Source organism: Stenella coeruleoalba (genome assembly GCF_951394435.1).
Source record: "Stenella coeruleoalba genome assembly, chromosome: 11".
Lineage (NCBI taxonomy): Eukaryota > Metazoa > Chordata > Mammalia > Artiodactyla > Delphinidae > Stenella > Stenella coeruleoalba.
In genome coordinates, this window is record NC_137157.1 from 33,938,997 (window position 1) to 33,954,622 (window position 15,626).

A 15,626-nucleotide genomic window follows, 5' to 3' on the forward strand; every position below is an offset into this window, starting at 1 on the left:
CACTTAAACACAAGGCTAAAAAGTCAGAAAAATAAATAAATAAAAGGACTGAGGTACTAGGGTTGGGAATGAGAAACTAAAGGCCATACTACGTGAAACCATAGTATATGAGTGAAGAGGTAAGATGACCGGATTGAAGATTCTAGTCAGACTTTTGAGTTTAAGATCCTGGAAGAAGCTCCAATTTATGTGTAAAGCAGAGCCTGTAAACAAAGTCACAGGGATAATGGAAATGGAGATCTGTGGATTCAGGTACATGGAACAACTTTGGAATCATAGTTGATCAATACTAATCTGGACATTCTGTTGTTAATGACAGAAAATGAGGATGAAAGAAAGATAATGGGTAAGTTCCCAAGACATTGACAAAGATGGAAGTGTCTTGGATATTGGTATATGGTTACAATGAGAAGGAAGAGTGTCAAAAGTGCCAGACAGAGTTATCAAAAAAGCCATTTAGTTAACAAAACAAAATATGATAATCTATAAGTAATAGTTTGAATCAAAGAGATATATGGCCACCTCATTTGCCTCATTAATGGAAGGAATGAGAAAGGTAAATTTCCTTCATGGGAGCTGCTGGACAACTGGGAAGTTCAGTCGGTTGTACGGTGTGCAAAAATTCATGTCTGTCAAGAACCTCAGAATGTGACTTTATTTGGAAACAAGATCTTTAAAGACATAATTAGTTAAATTAAAATGAAGTCATCCTGGATTAGAGTAGGCCCCAAATCCGAGGATTGGTGTCCTCATAAGAAATAGAAGGGACACACAGAAACACAGAGAAGAGAGCACCATGTGAAAACAGAGGCAGAGATAGGAGTGATGCTTCTACAAGCCTAGGAACAACAAAGATTGTTGGCAACCACCAGAAAGTGGCATGGAACAAATTCTCCTGCAGAGCCGCAGAAGAACCCTGTTAACATCTTGATTTCGGACCTCTGGGCCTGTGAGAGAATAAAGTTCTGTCCATTTAAGCCATTCAGTTCATAATAATTTGTTGTGGCAACCCTCAGAGACTAGTACAGAGAGAAACTAGATTTCCAGCTATTTCAAGAAAAGATGAATGTCAAGTTAAAAGATGAATAGTTAAGGATAGGCATCATAGCTAACACAGACACGGACAGTGACAGACTTGGCCTTAAAAGGGAGGAACTGATTTCTCCAAGTGTCACGACAAGAGGAGGTAATGTTGGACTTCCCTGGTGGCTCAGTGGTTAAGAATCCATCTGCCAATGCAGGGAACATGGGTTCGAGCCCTGGTCCAGGAAGATCCCACATGCCGTGCAGCAACTAAGCCCATACGCCACAACTACTGAAGCCCGCGCACCTAGAGACTGTGCTCCGCAACAAGAGAAGCCACCGCAATGAGAAGCCCGGGCACTGCAACGAAGAGTAGCCCCCGCTTGCCGCAACTAGAGAAAGCCCGTGCGCAGCAACGAAGACCCAACACAGCCATAAATAAATAAAATAAATAAATTAAAAAAAAAAAAAAGAGGAGGTAATGTTAAGGAAGATTCCTTGACCCAGATCAGCAATTGTCCATAATAGGGAATTCAGTTTTAAGAGTCATAAGGAGCATGCAAAATAGACAGCAATGGAAAAGCTAACATAACCAATTAACCCCCACTGGAATATTTTAAATACTTTGTTTAACCTCCTTCTGAGGATCTGCAGGATCTAGCAGAACTCAGTGTTAGATGTGGATTACGATCTTTGTTTTTCTGCAAATGAGTTGTGTGTATTTGCAAGTTCTTTACCATGCCTGAACCTCATTTTCCTTATTTATAAAATGAGAATAATTAACCCTTTTATAGAGTCATGAAGATTTATATAATGTGGCATGTGTTGAGCCCCTCATATATTGCACTCCACATAATGAAGGTAGAGAAATTACCCTATAGGTTTGCTGTGATGTTGAATATATATAAAATACATAGTAAGCACTCCATATATGACAGCTGTTATTTAATATTAGCTTTTCTTCTCCCCCTCTCAGCAGGTCAGATGATTAATTACAAGCTCGAGGGGAGAAGGGTGGGCAGCTGTTCAGCCATAGCAGATGTGCCTATCCAGGAAGTCCATTTGAGTTTTGTGAACCCCCGTTTGTAAAACACTGGTTTAATATGTTGTCACAGAAAACACTGAATGCAGAGTGTTAGAACACATTATAACATCCACCCTTTTTGAGGTGTGGACAGTTCAGTGAAATTGTGCTGATATAGAGTATATTATTAATAACATTCTTTTTTATATAAATGTATTTATTTATTTTGGGCTGTGTTGGGTCTTTGTTGCTGTGTGCGGGCTTTCTCTAGTTGCAGTGAGTGGGGGCTACTCTTCATTGCGGTGCACAGGCTTCTCATTGTCATGGCTTCTCTTGTTGTGGAGCACGGGCTCTAGGCACGCGGGCTTCAGTAGTTGTGGCACACGGGCTTAGCTGCTCCGCGGCATGTGGGATCCTCCTGGACCAGGGATCGAACCCGTGTCCCCTGCATTGGCAGGTGGATTCTTAACCACTGCGCCACCAGGGAAGCCCAATAACATATTCTTGGAACATTACTGTAGTTTGAATCACATTTTGGCATTGCAAAAGTGTGTATATACAAGTAATAACAGATCACTCATCATGGGAAACACTCAAAGCATTAACACTCATGCACTGTCTCTGATTTATATTGCTCTCAGATGTTCCTACGTGGTAAGTTAAAGAATGACTTTGACTAAAATAAATAATCTTGGATAAATGACTGATATCAGATTTGTCATTGCTTAACTATATTCTCTATTGATAAACATTATCTCTAGATTAGATAGAACAGTTAGTATCTACACTCTATTTTCTAATTTTTCTCTATATTTGGACCAAAGAATGATGTTACGGCACTTTTACTGGAGCAAATATTCACAAATATGTTGGACACTGAACAGTATCAAATTTATTTTTCCCATTTCTAGGATTTCTAATGCCTTTCATTTGCTTGTTCAAGAAACAATTGTGGGCAAGTACCATATTCCCCACAATGGTCTAGATGCAGGGGCTACAACTGCAAACCAGCAAATGACACCCCCATTCTCATGGAGATGACACTGGGTGGGGTGAGGGTAGGGAGTGCTGGCTGCGGAGACAGACCAAAACCAAAGAAACAAATAAATGTACACATGATGGGAATACAATAGATGATTACTAAAAGGTGCTGCTTAGGGGATGCCTCACTAAGGAGGTAATACGGGAGGTAAGATTTGAATTGTTCTAAAAAATCTTATAGGAGGAGGAGAGCTGGAGGAAAGGTTTTTAGGCTGAAGATCTGAAAGCACGGAGACCTAGGGAAAAAGTTTGGTTTGTGGGAAGAGCGAAAAGAAGGCCGATGAGGCAAGAGTGAGCAGCACAGCAGAGAGGTGGGCCAGTCAGGCTGCAGCAATATCATGTAGGTTCTCTAAGGCAAAAGTCTGGAGTGTAGATTTTATCCTAAAAGTTTGGCAGGGAAAAAATAGAGGATCTTATGTAGGGGAATGCATGATTGATTTATGGCTTAAAAGATTAATCTGGCTCTGTAGAGAAGAAATTGTAAGGGAACAAGCAGGACCAGCTACACAATTTGCAATGTACAATGCGAAATGAAAATCAGGATCCCTCGCTCAAAAACAAGTAAGAATTTCAAGCAAGTGACAGAAGAGCATTAAACCAAGGGTGAGGCCCTTCTGTGTTGGGGGTCCTGTGTGATGAAACAAATTCCAATTTCATGAAGCCAGCTCTAGGTTCTCTCTCTCTCATTTTTTTTTTTTTTCTTTTTCTTTCTCTATGTCTCCCATACCTTCTCTGATGGCTGGTCTACCCTACTTACTCATAGTTTCTACTTCCCATAATTAGGTTTGCCATGAGTGCAAATTCAAGTCTGATTTTATATTAAGTTTCAACTTGAGAAGTCACAAGCATCAACTTACAGTATAACCTCATTTTTCTTCTGAAATTCCCAAAGGGACAATACAGTACACTCCTCATCCTCTAACAGATAGTTCTATCATGCACTGATCCTCCCCTGTCAAGGGTAAGTAGGAGTATCATGCAAGACAAAAATGACCACCTAGACCTGCCTTTTGGCAAGAAGTTCCTTCTCTGGGGGAAGTTTTTGCCGCTCACTGTTGTGGCCTCTCCTGTTGCAGAGCACAGGCTCCGGACACACAGGTTCAGCGGCCATGGCTCACGGGCCCAGCCGCTCCACGGCATGTAGGATTCTCCCGGACCGGGGCACGAACCCGTGTCCCCTGCATCGGCAGGCGGACTCTCAACCACTGTGCCACCAGGGAAGCCCAAACACAATTTTGCCTTTTTAAATTTTTTTTTTGCGGTACGCGGGTCTCTCACTCTTGTGGCCTCTCCCATTGGGGAGCACAGGCTCCGGACATGCACGCCCAGCGGCCATGGCTCACAGGCCTACCCGCTCCGCGGCATGTGGGATCTTCCCGGACCGGGGCACGAAGCCGTGTCCCCTGCATCGGCAGGCGGACTCTCAACCACTGCGCCACCAGGGAAGCCCTGGGGGAGGTTTTTATTTAAGATGTAGCTGCAATAGGAGTTCCAAAATATATCTTGACCCACTTCTGTTTTCCAGAGAAAAGTACACATTTTAATGCAGTAAACCTAAGGGTTTGACTTCCTCTTTGAACAGTTCATTGTCATTTCTAATCTGAAGTAAATAATTATTCTGGAAATATTTTTATTTCCATGATATATGGTCCAAAAAGAAGATTAAATATTTGCAAGAAAGAATAAGAGATAATTTTTGTTTCTGTGATATTTATCATTGTTGAGTGATATTGATGCATTTACTTTAAAATTGCTTGTATGCAATTGATGACACAAAGCAATCAATAATTGCTAGCCGCCATATACTGAGAAAATTGACATCTAAAGCGAATTGCTATCCAACAGTAAACTGTCTCTGTATATCACACAGTAGGACTATTACATCTTATTTTTGAACTGGAATGTGAATCGTGAACTGTAAATGTGCAAATGAGATGTCTGCGGACACCCTTCCTTCTTCACCCTGTGCACCCTGACATCACTTGCTCACCCCTGCTCACCCCTTAATTGAGGGACAGTTAAGAGACTTGTGTCACTTTGCATACCTCAAATATGAACCAAGGGCAAGGAATTTCATTTCAGCATATTCTGATTCCCCGAAGGCCAAGTTGATAATGAGGATCCTATATAAATTTGAGAAAGGAGTTCACCACGTTAGCCACATGTATAAAACGGCATGGCAGCTATTCCAAATGGAAGAGTGCAGTCATAAGTTTTTGATTGGATAGAGCTCTAGCAGATTTTAAAATGCAGTTTTCGCATGGGAAACAAGTTAGATATTTTTGAACATGACAAAATGATACATTTTTAAAAGCTATTTTTATTGTCCAATTTTGTGTTTGATTTTATATGCTAATTTATAATTTCTATACTTATTCTAAATATTTAGTTAAAATATCCCAATCCATGAAAATTAGAATTTCTATGCCAATGCATTGAGATTTCATATAAATCATTAAAAGTTCTGTTCACATCACAGGACATTTTTTTTTTTTTTTGGTCTGTGACCTTAAGTCACATTCTGAGCCCATTATAGGTCACACAAATTAAGTCTCTAAAACTTAAAAAAATGAAGTCTGTGTCCTAGTGCAAGCCACATTGTTACCTAATTCTTTTAGTTTTTACTCAGAGAAGTCTGAACTCCTGCTAAGGTTTTTGCTATTTCCTTTGCCCGCTTCATTTGCATTTCTTCCATTCTCTTAAAACATTTGTGCCTTTCCTTATGTCTGTCAAGATTTACTAGTGTCATTTGGTAGTTTTTTTCATGCCATTCTTTTGAAATTTCTTGATTCCATCGCCTCATTTGAGGGCACACAATTCTACAATTTGTTGTTGGTTTTTGCTTTTGGTTGAGTTTTGTTGTTGTTGTTTTGTTTTTCTATTTCTACCACATTCTACCTACATAGTAGGGCCACAACTCATATAGCTATTAAAATGAAATCAGGCTGAAATATTTTTACTTCACATGGTTTTGTCTGTTCCCGTTGTCATAATATTCATCATGCTATTCATTGTCTTTCTCTGGCTGACCTTCTCTGTCCTGATGCCTCCAGCCAAAACTGGATTCTTCACAGACTTCGCTATCTCAGTAAATGCCAGCTTCTTCCTTCCATGTGCCTAAGTCCAAAAGCTTAGAGGTTTGGCTTAACTCTTTCTCTCATGTTTCCTCTCACATAGCCAATCTATTAGTAAGTTTCTTTAGATTATGCTTTCAACATACCTCCAGAATCTATTTCTTATCACCTCCACTACTAACCATCTCGTCGAAGCTACTGAATTTTCTTTCTGGGAGGCTCTGCTGCTGCTTTACGCCTCCATCATCACCACCACCTGATAATCCGGAATAGAAATGTTCTAAAAGTACCAAACATGGAACAGATCACATCACTTCTTTGACAAAACCTTCCACTGGTTTCCCATCTCACTCAGACTTAAAGTGCTTACAATGGCTTCCAAAGTTCATGCCGATCTGGCTATCAGCTGCCTCTCTGATTCTCTCTTTCTATTTGCCCTTTGGTTCATTCCACTCCAGCCATAAGTCCTTCTTGCTATTTCTCCAGCTTGTCAAGCTCATGTCTGCATTAATCCTTTGCCATTTCTGTTCCCTCTGTCTGAGCAGGTCTCTCTCTAGATACCTTCATAGCTCAACTTCCCACTTATTTCAGACACAGTTGAAGTCTCTTATTAGAGAGGATTTCCATAATCACCTGAGTAATATAACTCTGCTCTGCCTTCCCCTTTATTAATCTCTTCACTTGGTTACCCAGCTTTATTTTTCTCTATAAAATGTATTTACTTTCTGAGCAATTCTATATGTACTTTAAAAAAAAAAGTTTAAGGTTTGTTTCCTCCACATGAAGATGTTAGGTCCATGAGGGTAGGGGCATTTTATTTACTGCTGCTTCCCCTACACCTCAAAAACTGTCTGGTACATAGTTGACAGTCATATTCATTGAATGACTGAATGACTTCTTAAAGATGATGTTCCAACCAACTAAATGATTCAAAAATTTCTGTGCAGTTTCATATAGCTGATGCCAATTAAATAGTTATACTGACTTATCCCCTAGAACACTGAGCTCCCTAGCACTGCAACTTGTCCACCTCCCCAGCTACTTGAGCAGTTCCTCAGGAATGTTGTTATGTTTAGTAAGTGCAGTATATTTTAGGAGTAGAGCACTGTTACTCTTCCAGAGTCAGATTCATCTTTAAAATGAGCACAGCTGTATCTGTCTCCCTAGGTTGTTGTGTGTTTCAAATGAGATGACACAGGCAAACCTCAAATTCCATAAAAATCAAAGTCATAATTTTTTTGTACAGTAATTTTTTATAAAGCAATACAAAACAATAACAAATTGAATGCAATGATAGGCATTTTATTATACACAATGACATTCAGTATCTAACAGAGGAATTTTCTTAACTATTCACCTATCTTCTTTATTTCTCATAAACTGAAAATAATACCCAAAGACTTGATTGGACTCAAATTAAATATTTTTTGACAATAATACCCTACCTTATGTTGTGTACCATATTTTGTACCACAAGAGGAAGTGTGTAACGCCTGCCTGTGTTACCACTGGCAATGCTAAGATTTATTACAGAAAATCTGTTGACAGCCAGATCTTCCCATTGTTCTCTGGTAAAAGAACAATGGTTAGAAAAAGGTGAAAAGAGTTTTCTTCCTTGCATTTTTTTTGACTTTTAACTGATTGAACAATTATCACAATTTGCTTTTGATCCACTGCTGAGCCACAACAAGGGGAAAAAAAGAAAAGAACATTTATGATTCTCTCAAGTATAATCATTATGCAAATAGCTACTTATATTAACTTAAAAGCCTTTGCAAATATTAAAAGATTTACATTTATTTATTTATTAGATTTATTGAATTTTTGATAAAACATTTTCTTAATAAAATAGATGCAGGAAATTATGTAAGACAGTCATATATTTCAAAATGTTAAAAATTGTATTTCTAAAGGCAATGGTTTTTCAACAAAAGTTAAGATTGTGTGTATAATTTAATGCACATTGTTTTGTCTCCTTCAATCACATAATAAATTCAAATTATGTACACAAAGTCATACATACATTTTTACTTATTTTTAATATATAACTGATAATTCAAAGTAGATATCCTTAGTTTTGCTTCACTCATCAACATATAAATATAATAACCTCTGAAAATGTAAGTCAAATTTTTACAAAGATCTGGTGGATTAATAATTTGACTGAGGAAAAGAAAATTTTAACATTAAGTACTATCTGCCTAATAATAAACATAAGCAGAATATCTCAAGAAAATATAATTGCATCACCTAATATACACCTACACTTCAATGATTTTATTTCCAATTTCCTTCTTAATAAAGCATTAATTAAAAAATCAGGATTCAGACAATGAGCACAGAGAAATAATCTTTTGGCTTAGTAATGATTCAATGAGTATTCTGTTTGAATATATTTATCATTGACTGCCAATTACTTTACAGAAGGGGTCAAATATTTTTATTCCTGCAAATACAAAATAATCTTAGCTACATCTGCTATTATCTCCCGTTAAGGATTTGATTGAATAGTCAACATTCAATTTGGAATTAGTCTTATCATGAAGTTGTATCAAAGAAATGATATATCTGTTACTAATTTGAACAGAGTCTGAGTGCCTTTTCCTCCCACACTCCACATCCCATCTCCATACTCTTAAGTATACAAATATTAAACAAACGTTAGAAAAAAGTATCTATCCTTCTAAGAAATAAAAACATTACAAATTACTCAAAATTTGAGGTACCATTTAAACCTACTAAATTAACAATTTAAAAGAATTCTTGTGAAGTTGCACTAAGACAAAAACTCCTATGCTGCTACTAGTATTATAAATTATGTACAGGTATTTGGCCAAAGATTTTGAAGAATACATAGTTCTTCTTATGTTTGATCTAGTTATTTCAATCAAAAGAATTTTTATTAAAGAAATACAAAAATGTATATGTTAAAGTTATTGATTGCAGTGACATTTATACAGCACACAAGTGGAAATTAAATTTCCAGTACTAGGCATATGGTCAGAAAATATTTTGTTATTCCAGACCAACTATGAAATGAATGATTTTGAAAACTTTCTATATACATAAAAACTATTTTATATTATATACTGAAAAAAGAACAAAAATGACAACATACCTTGATTAAATTCTTGTAAATTGTATATATGCATTTGATATGGACAAAAGATAATACATGAATTGAAAGAGATATAGAGTAAATTTTTGGATTTTGTTCCCATAATAAATAGTTTTTTTAAATGAAGGAAAAACTATTTGCCAAAGCAAAGTTCTTTTACTTCTTTGATGGTCAAAATTACTTCTCCACTATATTTGTTTTGTGAACACACACATCACCATCTTGTAAAATATTCCTGTATCTCCCAGAGTTGCAATAGCTGGATCAGAAAGCCAAAATTGAGTACACTTATGAAAATGAATCCATAGGAAAGCTGTAAGACATAAAACTTACCAAAATCTATATTTTCACAGCACTTTAATACTCTCTAATAGGCTTATAAAAATACAAAATAAAATAAATTATAAAAATTTATTCACTGGGTAATAAGTAGGCTTTGACACTATACAATGCTATCCCCTATTCAGAGAAAGGGAGACACTGGCATGACCATGAAACTGTGGTCTCCTTCCTTTTCTAAGTATGGTTCCGTGAGGATCTAATGTATCATGTCTAAAAATTCCACAAAGATTGTTTTAAGAACATCATTTTAAAAACATGTTTACTTTCTATCTTTGTGAAAAATGTCTATTTTATGGTAATATTTTTTAGGTATTTTCAATTAAAATATCATAGAATTATATAACATGCTGACAATTTCATTTCCAAAATGGAGCCTTTATTTTTTAGTACACTTACTACCCCAATTGCTCTCTCTTTCACACATCTGGAATATCAGCGCTCTCTTCATACCGCTTACCTAACTTTGTGTTAACAACCATAAGTATAAGCTAATAGAAAAAGGCTTGAGCTAAAACTTTATATTCTATTTTTTATTCTGTCACTGAATCAGTAAGTGTTCCAATTCTGGTAAAGAAATGTTTGCAAATTAATGTTGCTGTTCAAACAATGGGCTTTACTTGGCTGACAGCCATTATCAACACAGTTTTCTCCACTTGTCATTTAGCCAGATTTCCAACAAAGAATATTTTAGTCATTGGTGATATGGGGCTAGCCAGATGGAATTAGACCTAAAAAACTTAGTGTGTGGCAATACAGTCTAATGATTTTATGGCTACACCCTTCATGTAAGTAGATCCAGTTCTATTTACTACTTTTTTTTGTTCTTCTGTTCTCCTCCCTGCCCCTTTCACAGCCCCAGTCTGGTCTTTCAACTGTGAACATGTTGATTTTAGGTGACAAGAAATGTTTAACCTGTGCCTTATAACTGACATATAAAGTATGGTCCAAACCAAGATGCTTTTGAAAGTGAAAGGCAGAGTTATTAATAATTACCTGAGGACAACTGGTCTGAACTGGACTGGACTGGCCCAGACAAATTGAGATACATATGGTTGCCCTGCCTTTGTGGTTCCTCTGCCACATGGGCTTCAAATTCTCCAGTGCAGCCCCTGATAATGTTTCAACACCAAAAAACAAAACAAAGCCAAATAACAACAAAACACCTGCAACACTTTGAAGTACTCTGAGTCTCCAAAGTTAGATATCAATCCCACAAAAGAATGCCCAGGCTAGAATTATTGCTTATGTTGACTTTAACAGAAAAAAAGACACAAGTTGTGTTTCTTAGCTTTTCTAGTTAATTAGGTGATATAAATATTTATAATTCAATAGGTGCTGTGCTTCACCCCAGATGGTACCAAAATGCCATTAGAAACTCAATGTTGTTTTTCATCTAGTTATTCATTAAAAGAAGATAGTCATTTTATTTAAATGACTCTTTTTAAGAGAACAACATCTGAGGTATTTGCTAGCACAGGCTTCTTGCTAAGCTTTACTTTATTCCATACAAGACGATGAAAGGGCTTGCTAGTATTCTATAATTTAATAACATCATTTGGATCTTTTTTTTTCCTCATTCGATTTCAGAACTTAGGGAAACCAGTGGAGGAATGTGGCTAATTATAAAAGACCAACAGTATGTGGCCTTGTGTCGAAATTGGTAAGACTGTGCCTTAGGGGAGATAGAGTCTTCTCTTGTCTAAGAGATAAGTGTTTAACTCTCAATAACCTGGGAAGAGTATAAGTTGACATGACCTAGAAAGTCACTGGCATTTCAATGACTTTATGGAGTACCTTGGCAGGAAAGTCTCCCAATTGCTCTGCTATAATAGTTCTATAGAAGAATCAGAAAGCAACTTTAATTTTACAAAAAAAGTGATGGAATAAAAGACTTAAAAAGACTGGGAAAATGGAGATCCCAAAAGAAAGAAAGGTGCATTCCTAGCTCCTAAGCAAAATCTTCCAGTATTTTCTCTATGTCTGGAAGTTTTAGAGTGAGTCAAGTATTATGAGTTAAAACTTACGATGGTCAAAGAAAACTAAGCAGTATGCAAAGTCTGGAAGGGGAGGACATAGAACAGAACCTTATGACCCCAGATGCTTCATTGTGAGAAGGAGGAGGCATCCTGTCCCAGGAAGTAGTATTCTGGGAAAACATTCGCCTTAAGCTTAGCCACTATAAATAATATGATTTACAAAAACAAAACTTGACAAATTGGAAACTGGAGGTTTTAAGAGAAAGAGGGTTGTCTGCCCGTTTCATATCACACCACTTAATGCTACCAAATACGTCTTTGATAATCATTAAATTTCCTAAGAGGTCATGAATAAGTGTACTTGCAAAATACAGTGGAATATGGGAAAAGATCGTTCACTGTTGATATTCCCAGGTTTAACACATATATGAAACAAAATGAGAATACTGATAAAAATTTTAATTTGGGGTTGTTTACAAAAGCAACAGTCGGCACAAAAATGAGTCTCTGTATGCCACTACCTTTGTTTAGGGGCCTAACAAAAAATGGGACAGATAGAATGGGTGTACGGGCTTCCTCTTTAGCACAATTGGTGAATTGACCAAAATCAGCACTGGGATCATAGTTCAGAGCTAGTTTAAGATCTTATCCACATCTAAGCCCTGGAGACTCCTAACTTTGCATCCTGAAATATGCCTTTCTTTCAAGTCCCAGAGCCATTATTCAATTTCAGCAATGCCTGATACCTCTCCTGACCAATTTCAGACACTTACTACCTACTCTCCTGCCTCACATTACATTTTCATTCTGTCAAATCAGCTAGTCCTGCTTATACTAATCATACTAAAGCAGAGTTCTTACAATTTCACTCCCATAATTAGAAACATGGAATGTTTCTGTTTCCTAATAAATTAAATATAATTTCTCAACCTGGAATGGAACACTTGGTACAGCAACACCCAAACCTTTCTTCTAACCTTACTTGCCACACAATTCCAACCAAACTCAATTCTCCAACGCATGCAATAGCTTCCAGTATCTCTTGCCTTCTTTCATGTTCCACTTCCTCATTTTTACTTATAGATTACTGACACATCCTAAGATAGTTTCAAAATCATTTAGTTACTTCTTTAAAGGTAACTTCCCCTTCTTAAAAACAAGACAACAGGCCCCAAATGGAGCTACTTATGCTAAGCCCCACATCACCAAACCAAGACTTAATTATAGTTTCACCTCTCCCAGAGGAATCTTACACCAGTCAATTAGGAATCTCCTGATTAGAAGCAGTGAGGAAATCTGCCCGATAGACCCTGCCAACCGCTGAAGGAAAGTTACCTTGCGATAACCAACCAACATTTGCCTCGTAGAACTTTCTTGCTCCTGTTACCTATCGCCTATAAAAGTCTTTGATTTTGTGCAGCTTGTCAGAGCTCCTTTCTATCCACCAGATTGGATGCTGCTTGATTCAAATTAATTTCTGCTCAAATAAACTTGAAAAATTTTTAATATGCACCAGTTTATCTTTTAACGTCCTAAAAGCAGTTCATAGCTTCCTGGTTTGAATATGTATTCTGCTGATTCCTAACTCCTTACAGTCTTCTTTGATTTATAAAAAAGCTGTGCTTTTATTTTAGGAATATATTCTTGAAGCAAAAGGTCTGTGTCTTATCCTAAGCCCATGCTGAGCATAATTTTAGAAATTGTTTTGTTTTTTAATTAAATTACCAAATTTTCATTTAACTAAAAAATTATTAGAATATGGACACATGATACTCACAGGTAGATTGAAAATTTGACTTAGTATGTTCATAGTTTAGTCAGTATATTTATTGTTTATTATTAATAGAATGTTCCTACACTTTTTTGAAGAAAGCTATTAGATGTTGTGATTAAGGACAGCTTTAAAATCTAGCATTCTATGGCAGAAGATGTCAAATGACTATTTATTAAAAGTCTATGATTTGACAAGTGCTATTCTATGCAATGATGATATAGCATGCAACAAGACAGAAGTTTCCTTTGCTTACAGATGCTGCGTTCCAGTGAGGAAGACAGACAAAAAGTCAATAAGCAAACAAGATAGTTTCAGAGTGTAACAAGAGCTGTAAAGGAAATAAAGCAGAAATTAGAAAAACAGATACTATGAAATGAATTGAAAAGGAAAAAATATATACCTGCCTTGAGGTAGTCTGTTTTAATTAACAGTGTTTACTTTTTTCAGAATAATTATGATATGCTAGTTGAGAGACACAGCTAAAAAGATAGTTGTGCTTACATGTTGATGAAAATTAACTAGCTAAACTGGAATAGCACATAGTGAAATTTAGTATGTTATTAAGTGGAGATTGCAAAATTTTAAAAAATATCTTCATGCAATTATGGGATATGAGTTTGGAGTACCCAGTGAAACATCACACTAAAGGTCATTCGTATAATAATCTGGAAACCCGTACAACTCATTACATTTCATGTATCATTATTGAAAAATTAGCAATATGTTGTAAGCTTTCTAAGATAGAGGAATAAAAATTATGGAGGAGTAGATGATTCAAAAGATCATTAGTGAACACCTCCAAGCTGAGTCAACTCCAGTTCTCTGGGGAACAAATATTATTACAAGACAACAACTGTTTGGAAGTAATATAGTGAAGTGTTCTTGATTCAGTAGCTAATAAAACCGCAATTTCTATTTTGAAACCAACTCTGAAACTTGCCCGTGCTTTGTTTAAAAACCCTAAGAGATAAACACCCTCCAAAAAACAATATATATTAAAAGGGTGTAGAGATTATAAACAGTGGTTTTTCCTTCTAGTATATTCAAAGATATTATTGTATAAAGCAACAATAATAGCAACTTCTCCCAAAATATTTTAGTGGATTTACATTTACAGATTAGGGATGAATGTCACTCAATAAAACCAGTGAAGGTGCCTGGAGCTGATTTCCAATCCAGTAACTATTTCACTGCAAGAATATTGCGTTCTCAAGGGAAATGCTGGTTTTAAATTATTTATAAAATGTACAAAATAATTTTCATTTGAATCATTTGTCAAAGGAAAATGCAAAAAAAAAAAAAAGTAACTTAAATTCAGGGCCCCTGTATTCATTTACTATTTTCACAAGTCATGTAACTTTCTTCCATGAACAAACACTGAAAATACTTAGCACACTGAGAGAGACACAGACCCGGCTTTAGACAGTTATGTATACAGATCTAACTATTGTTTGGTATTTTTCTAAATATATTATAAACATAGACATTTATATATATATAATATATAATCTTTAAACTCTTCTCCCCTCTCGCCTACCACTGCCTTCCAAAAATAGTTGACAGAAATAACTTTCATCGGCTGGTGCTAATCAATATGAAAGCTATGTGTTCTTACTTTATTTTAGATGCAGTGATATACTAGTAAAATTTTACACCTTACTGTCCTTATTTCTATTCTGTAGTTTCCTGCCCTCCTCGTTTATTAAATTGGCTCTTTATACAATATAAGATGAGCAGACACTGAACCAAGCAGTAATTTTCAAGAGACATTTTCATTGGTGAGCAGGACCTTTAAAAGTCAAGTGCAGTTAAGAAATCCTCCACCCTACACCTTACATGTAGCAAACACCTTTGAGGCACCCAAGGCTGTGTTCACTGTTTCAAGATATTCAAGATTTCCTTGGCTTTTTGGCCCTGGTTCACTGTTGCCACTTAAGTCCTGGATGTGACTCATCATAACAAATGACAGGAGGATAACAGAGCTTTATGATGATTGACTGACACAGCACACAGCAAGGATTGGAGAAGGGAGCAATTCCTCAGTGGGAGTTAGGGGAGAATTATGAAGAGAACTTTTCCTATTGTACACAGAGTTTGGTGACGACAACCGACATTCTAAACAAAATGTGGAGGGGGGATAGCAAATCTGAGAGACATTTAAAATGGGCTAGTAATAGGCTCTGGAGACTGATCAGATATACACGGTAAATAATTACCCAATTTGTTCTACGTCCTATCAATCATACTGTGACTC

At 36.4% G+C, this 15,626-nt stretch overlaps 1 pseudogene across 1 annotated transcript in view; it reads right to left on the reverse strand.

Moving 5' to 3' along the window:
- The window catches only part of LOC307193891, a 167,045-nt pseudogene extending 151,719 nt beyond the window's left edge, over positions 1-15,326 (reverse strand). Inside the window, exons 1-2 of the transcript in view lie at positions 15,209-15,326; positions 6,345-6,418 (exon numbers count right to left, since the gene is read on the reverse strand). The product of the transcript in view is annotated as an uncharacterized misc_RNA (transcript). The remainder of the gene's footprint in view (positions 1-6,344; positions 6,419-15,208) is intronic.
- Positions 15,327-15,626: the final 300 nt, after the last annotated feature.